At 34.6% G+C, this 17,002-nt stretch overlaps 1 long non-coding RNA gene across 2 annotated transcripts in view; it reads right to left on the bottom strand.

Annotated features, from left to right (window-relative positions):
- Positions 1-8,642: 8,642 nt before the first annotated feature.
- Positions 8,643-17,002, bottom strand: part of LOC135204699 (uncharacterized) — a 53,691-nt gene continuing 45,331 nt past the window's right edge. Inside the window, exons 5-7 of one of the 2 annotated variants that reach the window (XR_010312302.1) lie at positions 15,516-15,620; positions 14,839-14,920; positions 8,643-8,704 (exon numbers count right to left, since the gene is read on the bottom strand). This is a non-coding gene — a long non-coding RNA (uncharacterized LOC135204699). Of the gene's footprint in view, positions 8,705-14,162; positions 14,373-14,838; positions 14,921-15,515; positions 15,621-17,002 lie in introns of those variants that run through there. The other variant, XR_010312303.1, reaches the window with a different exon arrangement.

Below are 17,002 nucleotides of genomic sequence, written 5' to 3'. Positions count from 1 at the left end.
ACTATATAATAAAATAAATCAGTAGAACAAAGCTTTTTAAACTGGAGGATTTTGGATTGTCATTTATCTGCGATCACAGCAAAAACGCTTTCTGAATGCAGCAACTAGTGATTGTTAGGATACATTTCTAAGCTTGTAAAAATTAAAAAAACTGTCTCGTGTTGATACAACTTGGCTATGATATTCTGCTGTCATAATCAACTTCCCAGGTCTTGTTTACAGTTTCTTATTAAACAGGTAAAAGCATTTACTTATAAACAGTTGAATTGTCTTGCAGAATTTTCAAACACTCCAGTTGCAAAAACCATCTGCATTTGAGGGATGCAATATCTGCCAATCTTCATGGACAGACCTAACACAAACCTGCATAAAATGGGAGTACCATGAGTCTACACACTATAATGAAAGTGGGACTCCATTATCTACAACAGAGACATTCAATGTCTTCAGGAATAAGCCAAGATGGAAATACATTTAGATCATTCCTGATTTAAGATAAGGCATAGAGAGGACCCAAGATGGAAGCAGTGAACTACGTCTGCTCTACAATTAAGAAAAACCCAAAAGTAAATAAAATCTGACACCACATTCGGCCAAAACCAAAGATTCCATGTTGCCACGAACTTTCCAAGAAGAGGGGACATTTGAAAACATTCCACTCATGCAACAACGAGGACCCATTTCAGTTATTATTCTTGGCTCTTTATGACATTTTTCCCGGCCACTTTTAGGAACCCTTTCCACAGGAACTTTTGACAAATGAATCTCATGAGTCGAGCCTTAGAGTCAAGGACATTTTTGCTACATAATGACAGGATGTCACAATACTTGTACAGACATCTGAGACAATTGAAAAAAAAAAAGTTTCTGCACCAGTTCTCGGTGAGAAACGACATCCGTTTGCATGTTGCACTTTTTTTCGGCTAATTGAACATCCAGAAACACAGCCAGTTAAACCTCGAACATGTGTAGAGTGATACTGGCTCCTTTCTAATGAGCCTTCAAGAACCTTAATATAAAAAGTGTACTCAAAGTTACTTCATGTCCTACGAGGGGAAATGTTACTGAGCAGACTAAAAAGGCCTTAGAGTCAGTGACTTTCATTCATAGTTCCTTCTGATGCAATGGCATAAATATTTTTCAGGCCAATTAGTACATTCTCACAATATAAATGCATCACTACCCAATTACCGAGTTTAAGAAACATATACAAAGGCCTTCGTATGAGATGAAATTAATAGAAATATAACATCAGAATATTAAGAAATATTCCTGACAATCAATCCATTTGGTAACAAATATAAGGTTACTTGTTAAACATAGAAATTAGTATATAAAACACATTTTTATTTTTGGTGATTTAAGCAGCTCAGAAGATCTACGACTGATTATTTGGCTATTTCTGGAGATTCTATCTCCATAAAAACTGGACTCACTACCTATTTTACACATTCTCTACGAAAATTAGGTTACACGGCAAAAAACTGAGTGACCTCTTAGCACATCTGATAAAGTGACCAAAGAACTTTACCCGAGTTTTACCAAACACTCTCTAGCCATATGCCTGATGACAGTCATGACAAGAGCAAGATAAAACCACGTTGCTAAAGCTGGTCTCTGATCACTGAGAGAGTTAGCAAAATCTTTATTTATCTGAATAATCTTCAGTCCTCATTTCAGAAAGGAAACTTTGTTTTAAAGTTAGAGAAGTGGAACTTGAAAAAAAATCTGAGAATTTGTTCAGTTACGAAGATAGCCCAGGTTTTACCTTCATTCCATGAGTTCAAAGATTATCTTGGTATCTTTGAAACTCCTACAGAATTTACAATTGGCAGTAAAAAAAATAAACTATATCAGTAAGAAAAAATGTCAGTAACATAGTTTCAAGTTATAATCATTTCTAGACAAAACTGCAAGCTGTTTAGGACACATATTATAGCAAACATTAACCAACTGGATGAAGTCAAAGTGAAGAAATGCTCTCAGTAAACAAACAGCCATCAAATGCCACATCTTAACAACATTCCAGTTCAGAGAAGGAAAACAGCAAGTGAAGTCCTCAGGGATTGTTTACAACTCCTACACAGCCTCTGGTGGCACAGGAGGACAGACAGCACGAAGACTCGAAAAGTGACAGAGCAGCGGTTCCAATTAAAAAATTATCTTTGCACTCAGAAACAGTAAGCTAGAACTCTTCTTCTTCTCAGTGTTCCCTCAACACATTTATTAATAACAATGAGAAATGAATAGGTCTCTTGTGATTTATAAAAATTGAACAATCAGTTGTCTAAAATCATTTGAAATTGTAAGAAAATCAGCAAGACATTAAAATAGTAACGTGAATCAATGTTTTTATCTAATAAGCAGTGGTTATTTATAAGATTAATGGTCATGAAACACTGTTATAGATATATAAAAACATTTCTCATTAAACAAATATAATCAATTTTACCTTGTTGCACTTATCTGAGCTGATAAGTGAAATTCAGAACACTCAAAAGTTTCCCCAGATGAAGAAAGAGAGCATTTTCTTGTCTAAAATTACGTCAAAAGAAAATTCACTTACAAATGTTACCTACTATGAGATTCAGAGTCTCTGTAACACGGTTTTTTGGACTTTGCTCCTTGTCAAAGCATCGGATGTAGCTGAAAGTTGACATTTGTATATTTTACAACCACACACAAATTTTGTCAGCATTATCAATAACCTAAACCCGATAGTTTTAATTTTTATAGAGTAAAAATGATCTAGCCGACGCCATGGCCAATGATTACTAGCCAAGAGTCGAAAAACATTCATTACGTAAGCAAGGTAAACATCTTTTTGACGAAATGTTGCCCCGCCCATCCACCAGACAGAAACTCCATCGGCTCTGAAACCCAAAGACTTTAAGAATGGTGGAACGATACATAGATGTGGGTGGGTTATCAGTGCTAGCGTAGTAATACTACTGTAGAAGTAGTGCCGCAACAGTATAGCAGTGGCAGTAATATACACGAATTAAACGTTTAGGCCAACTGCTGGGATCCTTGAGGATCATTTAGCACTTCTTACAACTACTCGGGAAATTAGTTTTTATAGCCAAAAGTTAAATTTTCTAATCCAACAATGCCCATGATAGCCTTCAGTGTTATCCTGAATTATTACGAGTCGAAAGTGGGTGGAGCCTCATGAAGTCACCATTCTGACGATAATTATTGGTGAAGGTTTAAAGCCAATATACGGTAGCAGCTAATTTTTTTTTTTTCAGTAAATAGGTAGATAGCCAATAAATAAAAATTGGCTTGACATTGGATATAGCAGTTATCAAATCAAGCTTGTCTACTATGTTTTTGAAAATTACCAACTATTCCCTACATCTTGTCAATCTGATTGTGACCTATAAAGTAGACTGTAATTTCTTAGGAAATCTATTTCGGGAGTTAAACTAATAATCTAAGTGTTTTTGTATTTATTAATTAACATATTTTGTTGGTTTGTTCATTATGACAATTATCAGTGGAGAGGTTCCAGCGTTCATAAAGGTGTACTGCTTTGCTTGTATTTAAATTTGTATGTCATTGTTGCCAGAGGTTTAGCCTTCGTTATAGCCAATCATCCATCGAGAAAGAGGGAAGAAATGCTGTCAGAAGTTACGTAACGATTGCGTTTGAAACCTTTTCTCTGAGTAAGTTGGCCCGTCTTCAAAAAAATGTCACTTTTACATTATAAGTACCAAATTTATTCAACTTACGTAATGCAGAATACAGTCAAAATTTATGTGTTGATATATGTATTCTGAATAAGCGTTATATTTATGAAATGCATAGATAAAAAGTTATTGCGAAAAAACCGTGTTACAGAGGCCCTGAATCTCATAGTAAGTTCTCTCTTAACAATATTCAAATTACAGCAGTTAAAGGCATTTAATAAAAATTACTTGGACAGAGATCAAATAATATACAGTTTCTGTCTAGTGTGAATTCTCATGTCTTTAGAGATTGTTTGGCAAGTAAATGCTTTCTCTCATGCATGAGTTTTCTGGTGTTTTGCGAGACTACTTGAATCAGAAAAACTTTTTTGACATACAGAGCATGTATATGGCTTCTCTCCTGTATGAGTTCTCATGTGAGCTTTTAAATTAGACAATTGATTAAAACTTCTTTGACATAGAGAGCAAGTAAATGGTTTCCCTCCCGTATGAGTTCTCATGTGTGTTTTGAGATAATTTGATCGAGAAAAACTTTTTTGACATACAGAGCATGTATATAGTTTCTCTCCCGTGTGAGTTTTCATGTGAGGTTTTAAATAAGATAATTGAGAAAAGCTTCTATGACATATTGAGCAACTGTATGGTTTCCCTCCCGTATGAGTTCTCATGTGATTTTTGAGAGTACCTGACTCAGAAAAACTTCTTTGACAAATAGAGCAAGTAAATGGTTTCTGTCCCGTATGAGTTCTCATGTGTTTTGTAAAATCACTTTGATGAGAAAAACTTCTTTGACATGTAGGGCAAGTATATGGTTTCTCTCCTGTATGAGTTATCATATGAGTTTTTAAATTAGGTAATTGAGTAAAACTTCTTTGACATACAGAGCAAGTATATGGTTTCTCTCCCGTATGAGTTCTCATGTGATTTTTTAAATTAGATAATTGAGTAAAACTTCTTTGACATGAGAGCAATAAATGGTCTCTCCGTATGATTTTTCATGTGACATTGAGAGCACTTGAATCGACTTCTTTGATACAGAGCAAGTATATGGTTTCTCTCCCCGTGATTTTATCATGAGAAATTGTAATGAGTTAAAAACTTCTTGACTAAGATCAAGTATGGTTCTCTCCCGTATGAGTTTCTCATATTTTATGAAAATAAACCTTCTTGAACATGTGGAGCAAGTAAATGGTTTCTTTTTTCCCTCCGTATGGGTTTCTCGTGTGTACTATAAGACTTCTTTGATGAGAAAAACTTCTTTGACACAGAGCAAATATATGGTTTCTCTCCTGTATGAGTTCTCATGTGGGATTTAAGGTTGCTCATGCATGAAAATGTCCTTTGGCATTCAGCACAAGTTATTCGCTTCCCTGCTGTGTTGCTTCTACCCAAATGTCTATTTTCTTCTGCAATACAGAGCTTTTCCTTTCTGCTTTCATCATCATAGCTTGGAGAGCTCTCCCCCTCGTACTTAATAGATTGGAGTGAACAGTTCACATCAAATTCACATTGTCAAAAAATTCTGGTTCTGCTTTTACCTCTAAGTATTGAAGTATTTACTTTCCAAGCCGTCATGCTAGATGTCATTCCTAATGCAAGATCAATTACCTTCATGACTTCCGTACACTTCCTGCATACCACATGGGACATCATTCTCCTAATTTCTGTCATCATAATATTTTCAAGTTTGCCTCAGATCCTTCTGAAGATGAAAGGGAGAGAAGTCTTCTGGTAATTTAAAAGGACGTTCGGGGTCCAGCCCATCATCATGGCTGTAAAAAGGATTAATACACAAAACATAGTAAAAAGACTCCTCCCAATAACCACATACATTTAAAATTCACAGAAAACCTACTACAATGCTAAGAAAATTACCATCTCAAGTGAAGGTAAGACGACGAGTGACCAGAAGTAGTAAATATAATATAGTTATGACAGGTAAAGAGGTGTAGCAGTAGTTTGTTGTTTTAATTATGGAACTATTGTTTTTATGAAAAGCGATTCAAAGACAGCAAGCTCTTAAGGAGAAACAGCCCGTGTATTTAAAGTGTTTGTATTCTCTATTAAATTAGCATTTTTATATGTTTTCTTGAAGTTCGAGAATTCTGTGCTAGATATGTAAAGAAAAAAAAAAAAAAAAAAAAAAAAAAAAAAAAAAAAAAAAAGCCATTGATTTATACCATTTTTGTACAAGTCTCTTGCCCCTTCACTGTCAAACTAAGGAAATCTCTTAAATCCAGTGTTTCCGAGCATGATAGATTACACAGCTACCTTTCATTTCCGATGGCATCTGTTAGCGTTCTGAATTGCAATTTATATGTCCAGAGTTCACACACTTGCTTCTTAGACAAATGTGGTTTTTCAATTTAGAAAATTGAGATTTTCTCAGTTGTGAGGGATGTTGCAACCTTCTCATTATACTTGAAGCTTAGACGTGCCGGTCTCTTCTAGTTTCCGAATACATGAAGGTCATGGCAGTGGGAATGCAAAGGAGATGGAAAGAATGCATTCATGTAATTTGTGAGTTGCATTTAGTTTTATAAAAGTTTAGTTTCTACGCTTATTTTAACAATTATAATTCCATGTGTTTATTACATAACCAATTTCATTTTTTATTTTAACCCAAATGAGTTTTATTGAATTTTTGTTCAGAAGCATGCTGTCGGTATTAACTCCCTAGAATTCAGTATTCCCCACACTTAAAAATTCGTTGTACGACTACAGATTTCAGGACCGTATTTTTGACCGTGTGAAAGACAGGTTTGCAAACGGATGATTTCAGCGTATGCATAATCCAGTTCTGCTTAGAATAAAGAATGCCGCCGTTACACAAATGTGATATAAGCATCAATTGTCTTTTTAGATGCTCATAAATGAATAGATTATCCATTCGATGGTTTGCCCTTGCTGTCAAGGGCTTTTATGAAAGTCCTCTTCAGTTCATTTGTATAAGCAGGACTCATGATCTATTAGTCTGTTATTTATCAAGTGACATGAAATGACGACAATGCCAAACTTTAGCACACCACTCAAATACTTTATAAAAGTAGCAATGATGTTTTGACTTGATGGTACCTTGCCCGCAGCCTTTGAAGTTATGAATCGAGGTCTACTATCGGCGGTTAATAGGCATAAAACAAAGTCAAAAATAAAAAATTACAATAGGACGTCTTTGCAAACCAAGAATCAATGGTTATTTGGAATAAAGAATTCATTTAGCGTTAACTTTAAAATAAGCAGTCGTTTTAGGGTATCATAGCGGATATCTGTTGCTTAGCCAAGTTTATGATTTCAGTTTTTTCTTGTGAAATCACTTCCTTATATTGAAACTCTGCCTGGCTTCTTTAACCTTCCTGTTCGTATAGTGTCATTATTATATCCTGTTTCGTTATGCGCGCGCTCTCTCTCTCTCCATTTTTTCTCTCGTGTGAATTACGGATGTGTGGTCTCCGACCTCCAATCCCCACATCCCTGTGACTCATGAGGTTTTGTTTCCCTATGGTAAAAAAAAAAATGCGTAGTTTCACTGTATTCAGTCATGTCATCGTTTAATAAAATCCCAGTTTGGCTAGAAATTTTAGATTACCTCGACAACTGAAGTGTGGCGTATGTTCACACTGCGCAGACGGCATAAATATGCCGCACCAGTGATGAAATACATGAATAATTGTCATAGTAACCTTGCGTAAATTACGGTTGTCCATTTACAAATTTGGTAATATTTGCCAGATGTTCTTGTCGGAGTTTGTAGACTTCTGCGGACTGAAGTACGCAGTAGGCCATGTTGACAAAAGGCTAAGGTCGTCATCTTTGACCGCCGCTTTTTCATGTTAACCGATATTATAAGAATAATGATGAACACGTTAATGGACAACTCTTTTAACACCACTTTCCTAGAAAATTAGGATTTATATCCCACCAAATCATGTCGCTACAGATGCTATAGATTTACCAGATATCAAAGCATGAAACTGTCGCGAACCTCTCACAGATGAGAGCGACAACAAAGCTTGAGGGGAAAATGGAGGAAAGTCAAACGCGATCAAAGTTTCCTTTTAAACTTGTACACTTTTTTTTTTTCCTTTTCTTTTTTTTATTTCTGGGGCTGCAGAATTTAACTGTAAATAAATAAAATTTTGGTAGACTAGGAAATTAAAACATTCCGATTTTCTTTAGTTTAATACTTTCGGACAAACAGAATGAAATTTATAACAGTATGACAATTTAGAATGGTGGTAATTTCGAAAATAATAAAACACTTGTCACCGTTATCCGTCGCCTCCCTTATTTGAAACAAAGCGAAATAGGAGGATTATCTAGGTTTCGACAGATTTTCTAATAGCAATTTTAATCCAAGTTTCATAACGCTAACACATTCACGTTGAAAAAAACAAAAAAAAAATGACAGTCAAATGTTTAATAATATAATCTCTGCACTTTTAATTAATTCCAGACCAGCAGACGCCCATACACTACTTCACCAAAACTTATAATAACAAGGAACTACTATCGGAACAAAAAAGAATTACAAATGGTTGGGAAAAAACTGTTTAGGTAGTTTTTTTTTTTTTTTTTTATAAGGAATGTCATTATGTCATTATGCTCTTAATCTAGGTTGGTTCCAAAACATTCACTATTTCTCGTGTAACTATTGAGAGAGAATTGTAGTTAACAAGAACTAAACAAAAGGGAATCCTATTAACTTTTTTAGGAAATCATATTCACGTACATTATCAAAATTTTCTTCTCCCAAGGTTCATTATATGTTATATCTTAGAATCTGTTCCCTTAAAATAGATAATTATTTCTCAAGATTACGTCTATTTGCCCATTAGAGGCATCCTAGTAAAAAAAGAAACACTAAAAAGGGAAAAGGGAAGGCTTTTTTCATGGTATACTCACCTAAAATATCTACAGACACCACTTTTTTTCGCAAACATTTGTAATACACCGCACTGCATAGACAAGCAGTTTGTTTCTTCTGAGCAGCATTGATGATCCAGAACATCATCCTGAAACAAAAAGAAAAATTAGTTTGCTGCTCTAATACAGGATTTCGGTTTAAAATGTTAAAAAATACCTGTTCTATTTTCATTAAACAGAAATATTGACAAATTATGAAATCATTTATTATCCAATTAACAACAAAACTAAGTTTACGACTATTAAAGGTTAACAATTCAGAGAATTGTTCAAAAAAACTCATTGGTAAAACATAATTATATTTGTATTTTACTGCAGTTCGTATTGGCATAAATTTGAACCTTATAATCTTTTTTAACGGAGTCACAAAGTTTGAAATCTGACCAGAAACAAACAAACATTTGTTGGAGAAGCTGCCCACAAACATTAAGTACCTGAAAGCCCCTTCCTTCCTCAGCCATTAACCTGACAAATAAAAGTTGAACCTACCAAAATTTCAACAGTTACAAAATCTACATTAGCATCTAACTCTATTGGTGCTAACCAACTTAAACTATTGCACTAAATTAAAAAACACCATTATTGCATAGCCTCAAACACTACAAATACAATGAGATATATAAATTTGTGACCCAAACTATTACCCATTGCCTATAAGTTTTCTATAATTTCAGGATTTGCTGTAAAAATAAAACCTACTTAATGAAGTAATCAGTTTTAACAATCTCAAATTATTTAGCCGAGAAGATTTAAAAAAAAATTTGACTATCCCCATAGCGCTCGTAGCAGGACCACCATTATAAAATTCTCAGTTTATTCATCAGATGTATTTGATCACATTGTAAATTCCACACTTATGTTTGATTTTCCATATCATTAAAAATTCCACGCTGGTTTGATTTTCCGTATCATTAAACACTGACACCTTCACTGGTTGGATCATCCATCCTAAGATTAAAATCAATGCAGATAAAAACACTAGCAGGAGATATTTTATCAGTCCAGTCAAGCAGTTCTACCAAACTCAACCTTCCCTCGGGAAGTGAAGGAAGCTATGCGCAGGTGGGATCATATCAGCAATCTTGGCAGTTTCATCGTCTTTCAGCCATGTCTCACACCAAAATGGCAAATTGTACCATAAATTTTCAGTTAGCATGTCTCCAATCTGAAGTGTTTGATTCCTACCGATTGGATATTCACACTCATTTTAATTTTCTATTAGCAATCATTGCCATGATCTGTATGAATCAGCAATCCTTCATTACATAATCTAAGGTTTTTGCATTCATTTTGAGTTCAGTATATTGACCATCTGTTTGATATTGCGAACATGTAAACAATTTATACAGTTCAATTTCAATAGCAACAGTAATATTCTTTTTGCTTCCTTCACAAGATACACATTCTTTGTGATACGCTAATCACCGCATACATCTAAACCATTCTCCTTCATTATCATCCGTATTGCAAGAATGACAGGTCACTGCCGCAGTCATTTTAGTACCCATAGTGACTTAGGTTAAACGGATTAACGGGTGTAGGGCAGAGTAAAAAAAAAACAAATTAGAACTGTCAATTCTCAGCTTTCAAATTGAGTAAAGCGAAAACACGCCCGATCCGCACGTACGCTCTTCATCCTGAAAAAATATATTAAACTTCACGACTCCTACAAATGAAAATGAAAATATATTTAAATTCATGACTCATAAATCTGAAAAGAAGACTATTTTAAATTCAGACACCTGGACCGATATAGATTGAAATTGTGCAGTTTAGATTTTGTAACAGCAGCATCTTTGAATACAAAATTTCATGAGCCGAGAATTGAACCTGTGGTGTTATGGTCACTAGTTAGCCACAGATCATACATCATGATGATCCATGTTGCCAGTCTCACCACGTTGAGCCATGACCGTCGAGACAGTAGGGGACGTCAATGCCAAGGAAGGATCGGCCTGTCAAAGCCTTCCCTCCCCCAGTACTGTCACGGAACCCTAAACCGTGAGGCAAGCCCCTAACTAGTAAGCGGGCGAACCCTTCCTAGAAAGGGACTCCCAGAATCAACATTGATAGAGTTTCCACACCATACCAATGCCAACCCAGGTTTCTTTACTTGAAAGTAAAAGGGGTTCAAAAAGTAGGAAGTAAAGTAAGAGGCGACTTATGCTCGTAGAGCCTGTTCCATTGTTAGTAAGTTTCATTTGGTTCAAGTCTTAAGCTATAAGTGGCAGCTAGCCAAAAGTAGTATCTGAAAACCCCTCCTTCCCCCTTCCTTCCTCACCCATTAAACTTAAAATATAATTTTACACTAAAATTTCAACCATTACAAAATCTACATTTGCATCTATAAATTTAAGACACGTGGAACCGTGGAGAGAATCCAGATATAAGATATTTAAATAGAACAAGGACTTAATCTGAAAATATATAAATATGAAAAAAACCTCATATCGAAGAACAATCTAAGAAAACTCATTGAAGAACTCATCGAAGAATTGAAGAACTCATCCAAGAACAATTGAAGAACTAATTGAAGAACTCAATGAAGAACAATTGAAGAAATCATTGAAGAACTCAATGAAGAACTCATCGAAGAACTCATTGAAGAACTCATCGAAGAAACTCATTGAAGAACTCACGAAGAACAATTGAAGAACTCATCGAAGAACAATTGAAGAACTCATCGAAGAACAATTGAAGAACTCATCAAAGAACAAATTGAAGAACTCATCAAAGAACAATGAAGAACGCATCGAAGAACTCATCGAAGAACAATCGAAGAACTCATCGAAGAACAATCGAAGAACTTTTAATTATATTTGCACTTTTCTTCACCACACTGCTTAGTGCCGTAATATTGCCTCAGTTCACGAGGCACTGCTTAGTGCTGTCTATTGCAGTCACTTCCAGCACAAATGGAGCACTACCTCACTCACTTCCACCAGCACTGCTTGCACTCTCTTTATCAGCACTGCTTAACTACTGACAAAATAATATATACACTTAACTAAGAAAAAAATAATGTACAGAAACATTTCACCTACGTCTACCATAAACACATCGACTCAAATTATTTCAATTCAATAATTTCCTATAAAAAAACTTGCCAAAATAATATTTTTGACTATCTGAAAACTATTTAGCATCAAATGATTAAACAAACTACCTGAAAGCTATTTAGTATTGAATGATTAAATAAACTGCCTATCTACAAATTATTTAACGTCAAATAATTTTCTTTAAATACACTTTCACTATTTGCAAAGTACTAATCCTCGAGAGATAATTATGGAAATTCGAAATACTCTGACTAATTTATTTGGATATAAGTTATCTAGGATTAAACATGAACTATAATAATGAGTGAATCTGGACAAGAGTATTAAAACAAATGGAACAACTAACTTAATCCGGAAATAAGGTACCTAAATTCATGAAAAAACTATCAAAGAACTCCACAAAGAACAATCAAAGAACTCGTTGAAGATAAATTGAAGAACTTTAGTCATATTTGCAGTTTCTTCACCAGCCCTGATTAGTGCCATACTATTGCACTCACTTCACCCATGCTGCTTAGTGCCGTACTATTGCAGTCACTTGACAAGCATTGCTTGGTGCCGTACTATAGCACTCCTTTCCCAATCACCGTTTGGTACTGTACTATTGTGGTCACTTCACCAAGATCCACATACTTGATACAATAATCACCACATACAAACTAATCTCCATTATCATCCTTATTGCAAGGACAAGTCACCACCGCAGTGATTTTACTAGCCTTAGTGACTATGTTAACCGCAGTAATGGAGATAGGGCAGAGTAAAAAAAATTAGATGCCTTGTCATTTCCGTGTTTCAGAGTCAAGCTAATACATGACCGATCTGCATGCACGTCTCATTCATCCTGAAAAAAATATATTCAAATTTATGACTCTTACAAATCTGAAAAAAGATACTGAAATTCGTGACTCATAAATCTGAAAAGACATTTAAATCGAGACACCTGGACCGATAATAGATTGTAATTTGTGCAGTTTAGATTTTGTAACAGCAGCATCTTTGAATACAAAATTTCACTAGCCGAGACTTTAACCTATGGTGTTATGGTCACTAGTTAGCCATAGATCATACATTATGGTGATCCATGTTGCCACTGCCTCACCGCGTTGAGGCCATGACCGTCGAGACAGTAGGGGACGTCAATGCCAAGGAAGGATCGGCCTGCTAAAGCCTCCCCTCCCTTAGTACTGTCACGGAACCCTAAACCGTGAGGAAAGCCCCTAACTAGTAAGGGCGAACCCTTCCTAGAAGGGACTCCGGAATTACATTGATATGGGTTCCACACCATAACAATGCCAACCCCAGGTTTCTTTACTTGAAAGTAAAAGGGGTTCCATTGTTAGTAAGTTTGATTTGGTTCAAGTCTTCAGCTATAAGTGGCAGCTAGCCAAAAGTAGTATCTGAAAACCCCTTCCTTCTTCACCCATTAACTTACAAATTTCAACAGTTACAAAATCTATATGTGCATCTATAAATTAAGACACATGGAACCGTGGAGGATGCATCCAATAATAATATATAAATGAAAAAATTCTATATCTAAGAACAATCTAAGAACTCTTTGAAGAACAATTTATGAACTCATCGCAGAACTTTGTCATATTTGCACTTTCTTCACTACAATGCTTAGTGTCGATCTATTGCAGTCACTTCACCAGCACAAACAGCACTACCGCACTTACTTCACCAGCACTGCTTTGCACTGTTTCACTCACTTCACCAGCACTGCTTAACTACTGACAAAATAATGTATGTACACTTAACTACTAACAAAATATATGTACACAAACATTTCACCTACGTCTACCCCATAAACCCATAGATTCATAATATTTCAATTCAATGATTTCCTATCAGAAAAACTTACAAATTAATAGTTTTGACTATCTGAACACTAATTAGCATCAAATGATTAAATAAGCCAAATATCTGCAAACTATTTGGCATTGAATAATTAAATTAACTATCTTCAAACTATTTTGCATCGAATGATTAAATAGACAATCTAAAATATTTATCGCCAAATAATTAGATATACTTTTACTATCTACAAACTACTTATCCTCGATAGATTGAAGAAATTATTCAAAAATCTGAAAACTGGCTTATCTAGAAAGGTAATTATGTAAATTAAATGAACTGGAAATATTGATTAATCGGGAACGGGAAAATAAGGTAATTAAATGCAACAATGACAATTCGGAAATAAGACACTTAAACTATATGAACCTGGAATAATGAGTGAATCCAGAAATAAGATAATGGATCAATGACTTAATCCGGAAAATTTAAATTAAATGAACTTGGAATAAAGAGTGAATCCGGAAATAAGATAACTGAAACTACGACTTCATCCGGAAATAAGTTATAAAATCATCCGGAAATAAGTTATAAAAGTTCATGAAAAAACTATCAAAGTTTTACTAAGAACTCATTGAAGAACAATTGAACAATTTAAGTCATATTTGCCGTTTCCTCACCAGCACTGATTAGCGCCATCCTATTGCACTCACTTCAACCGTGCTGCTTAGTGCTGTACTATTGCACTCACTTGACGAGTACTGCTTAGTGCTGTACTATTTCACTCACTTCACCCGTGCTGCTTACTGCACTCTTCACAATCACGGCTTAGTGCCATACTATTGTTTTCACTTCATCACTGCTTCGCACTATTGCACTATTCACCAGCACTGCTTAACTACTAACAAAATAAAAATATATGTAAATATTTCACCTAAGTTTACCATAAACCTATTGATTCAAATTATTTCACTTCCAGGATTTGACAAAAGAAACTTTACCAAAATAATAGTTTTGACTGTGTGCACAATATTTAGCATAGAGTGATTAAAGAAACTAACAATCCACAAACTATTTAGCATCGAATGATTAAATCCTCTACTACTGTAAATTACTTTTCCTCAAGAGATTAAATAAATTCTCTGACTATCTGAAAACTATCTAGCCTCGAGAGATTAAATACATTTAATTTTTTTACCATCTCCAAACTATTCAGCCTAGAGATTAGATAAATTCTTTGACTATCAGCTAACTATTTAGCCTTGAAAGAGTAAATACTGTCTTTGACAATCTATTAACTTTTTAGCCTCAACGAGATTAAATAGTTTTCTATAAAAGAATTGGTAACTAGCTCTTTTACAAACCTCCAATCCATGTCAAAATCTGCAACGAGAACTTCAACCCTGTATTTAAGTCTTCCGAGTCAAGGTAATCCAGCACAGTTTCCTGTAACAAAGATAAAATAATCTTAATTTGTTAGCTCTCCAGGTGTCCATTCAAGTAGGCTTTGGGCATTGGAAACAAATAACTTATTTTTTTTTTTTTAAATGAATTAAGAAAATATTTGACCTTTATTTTAATGAAATGGTAATTAATAAGCATTATAAAGATTCTTTACCAGTTAATAACAATATGTTATTGCAATAAGTTTACAGACTACGAAAGATTAATACTAGAGAGAATGAGCTTCCCGAAATATACCTTATTTTGAAGAAATATATATTTATAATTTACTGCTGCCATATTGGTATAAATTTTTAACCAATCTATTCATTCTTAAAGGAGTTGACCATGGGGGAATTCCGACTGAACACAAATGTGTTGGAGAATCTTCCAACAAAAATCGAATACCCAATTCACAGAGGACAGCACCTGCCCCTAATTCTTCAGAATATGAATCATTTATCATCCTTTTACACACACAAGTTCAATCTGGGACGACAAAGTTCCCCAGAAGTGCAATACTTATTTATTAGAGCCATCCTAGTAAAAAAGACAAACACTAAAGGAAAAAAGGGAAGGCTTTTCATGGTATCTTCACCTAAATATCTACAGACACCACTTTTTCGCAAACATTTGTAATACACCCGCACTGCATAGACAAGAAGTTTGTTTCTTCTGAGCAGCAGAGATGATTCAGTACATCCTGAAACAAAAGAAAAATATTAATTTGCTGCTCTGATACAGGATTTCTATATAAAATGTAAAAAAAAAATATTAGTGTTCTATTTTCATTAGACAAAAACATGACAAATGATGAAATTGATTATCCAATTAACAACACTAAGTTTACCGACTATTAAAGGTTAACACTTCAGAGAATCAGCTCAAAAATAACTCATTTGGTAAAATAATTATGTGTATTTTACTGCAGTCTTATTCTTTTTAAGGAGTTCACAAAGTTTGAAATCTGACCAGAAACAAACAAACATTTGTTGGAGAAGCTGCCCACAAACACCAAGTACCTGAAAGCCCCTTCCTTCCTTCCTCAGACATTAACCTGACTAATAAAAGTTGAACATTACAAACTTTTAACAGTTACAAAATCTACATTAGCATCTGTAACTCGATTGGTGCTAATCAACTTAAACTATTGCATTAAATTAAAAAACACCAGTACTGCATAGCCTCAAACACTACACATACAATGAGATATTATAAAGTTTGTACCCAAACTATTAACCCATTGCTTCATTTTCTATAATTTCAGGATTTGCTGTAAAAATAAAACCTATTTAAAGTAATCAGTTTTAACTATCTTCAAATAATTTAGCCTAGGAAAATTTAAAAAAATATTTGACTATCTCCAAACTAACTAATATTGAAGGCTTATTAAAGTCCACCACCATTTCCATAGTGCTCGCAGCAGGACCACCATTATAAAATTCTCAGTTTATTCATCAGATGAATTTGATCACATTGCAAATTCCACACTTATGTTTGATTTTCCATATCATTAAACACTGACACCTTCACTGGTTGGATCATCCATCCTTAGATTAAAATCAATGCAGATAAAAACACTAGCAGGAGACATTTTATCAGTCCAGTCAAGCAGTCGACCAAACTCAACCTTCCCTCGGGATGTGAAGGAAGAAATGCGCAGGTGGGATCATATCAGCAATCTTGGCAGTTTCATAGTCTTTCAGCCATGTCTCACCAATGACAAAAATTGCCATAAAATTTTCAGTTAGCATGTCTCCAATCTGAAGTGTTTGATTTCCTACGATTGGATATTCACACATTTTAATTTTCTATTAGCAATCATTGCCATGATCTGTATAATCAGCAATCTTCTTCATTACATAATCTAAGGTTTTGCATTCTTTTGAGTTCAGTATATGACCATCTGATATTTGCAACCATGTAAATTTATACAGTTCATTTCAATAGCAACAGTAATATTCTTTTTGTTTCCTTCACCAAGATACACACATTCTTTGTGATACGTTGATCACCACATACACATCTAAACCATTCTCCTTCATTATCATCCTTATTGAAAGAATGACAGGTCACCGCCGCAGT

Source organism: Macrobrachium nipponense, chromosome 47 (assembly GCF_015104395.2).
Source record: "Macrobrachium nipponense isolate FS-2020 chromosome 47, ASM1510439v2, whole genome shotgun sequence".
Taxonomy (NCBI): domain Eukaryota; kingdom Metazoa; phylum Arthropoda; class Malacostraca; order Decapoda; family Palaemonidae; genus Macrobrachium; species Macrobrachium nipponense.
The sequence above is the reverse complement of the archived record's forward strand: the minus strand, read 5'-3'. Positions and strand labels throughout refer to the sequence as shown.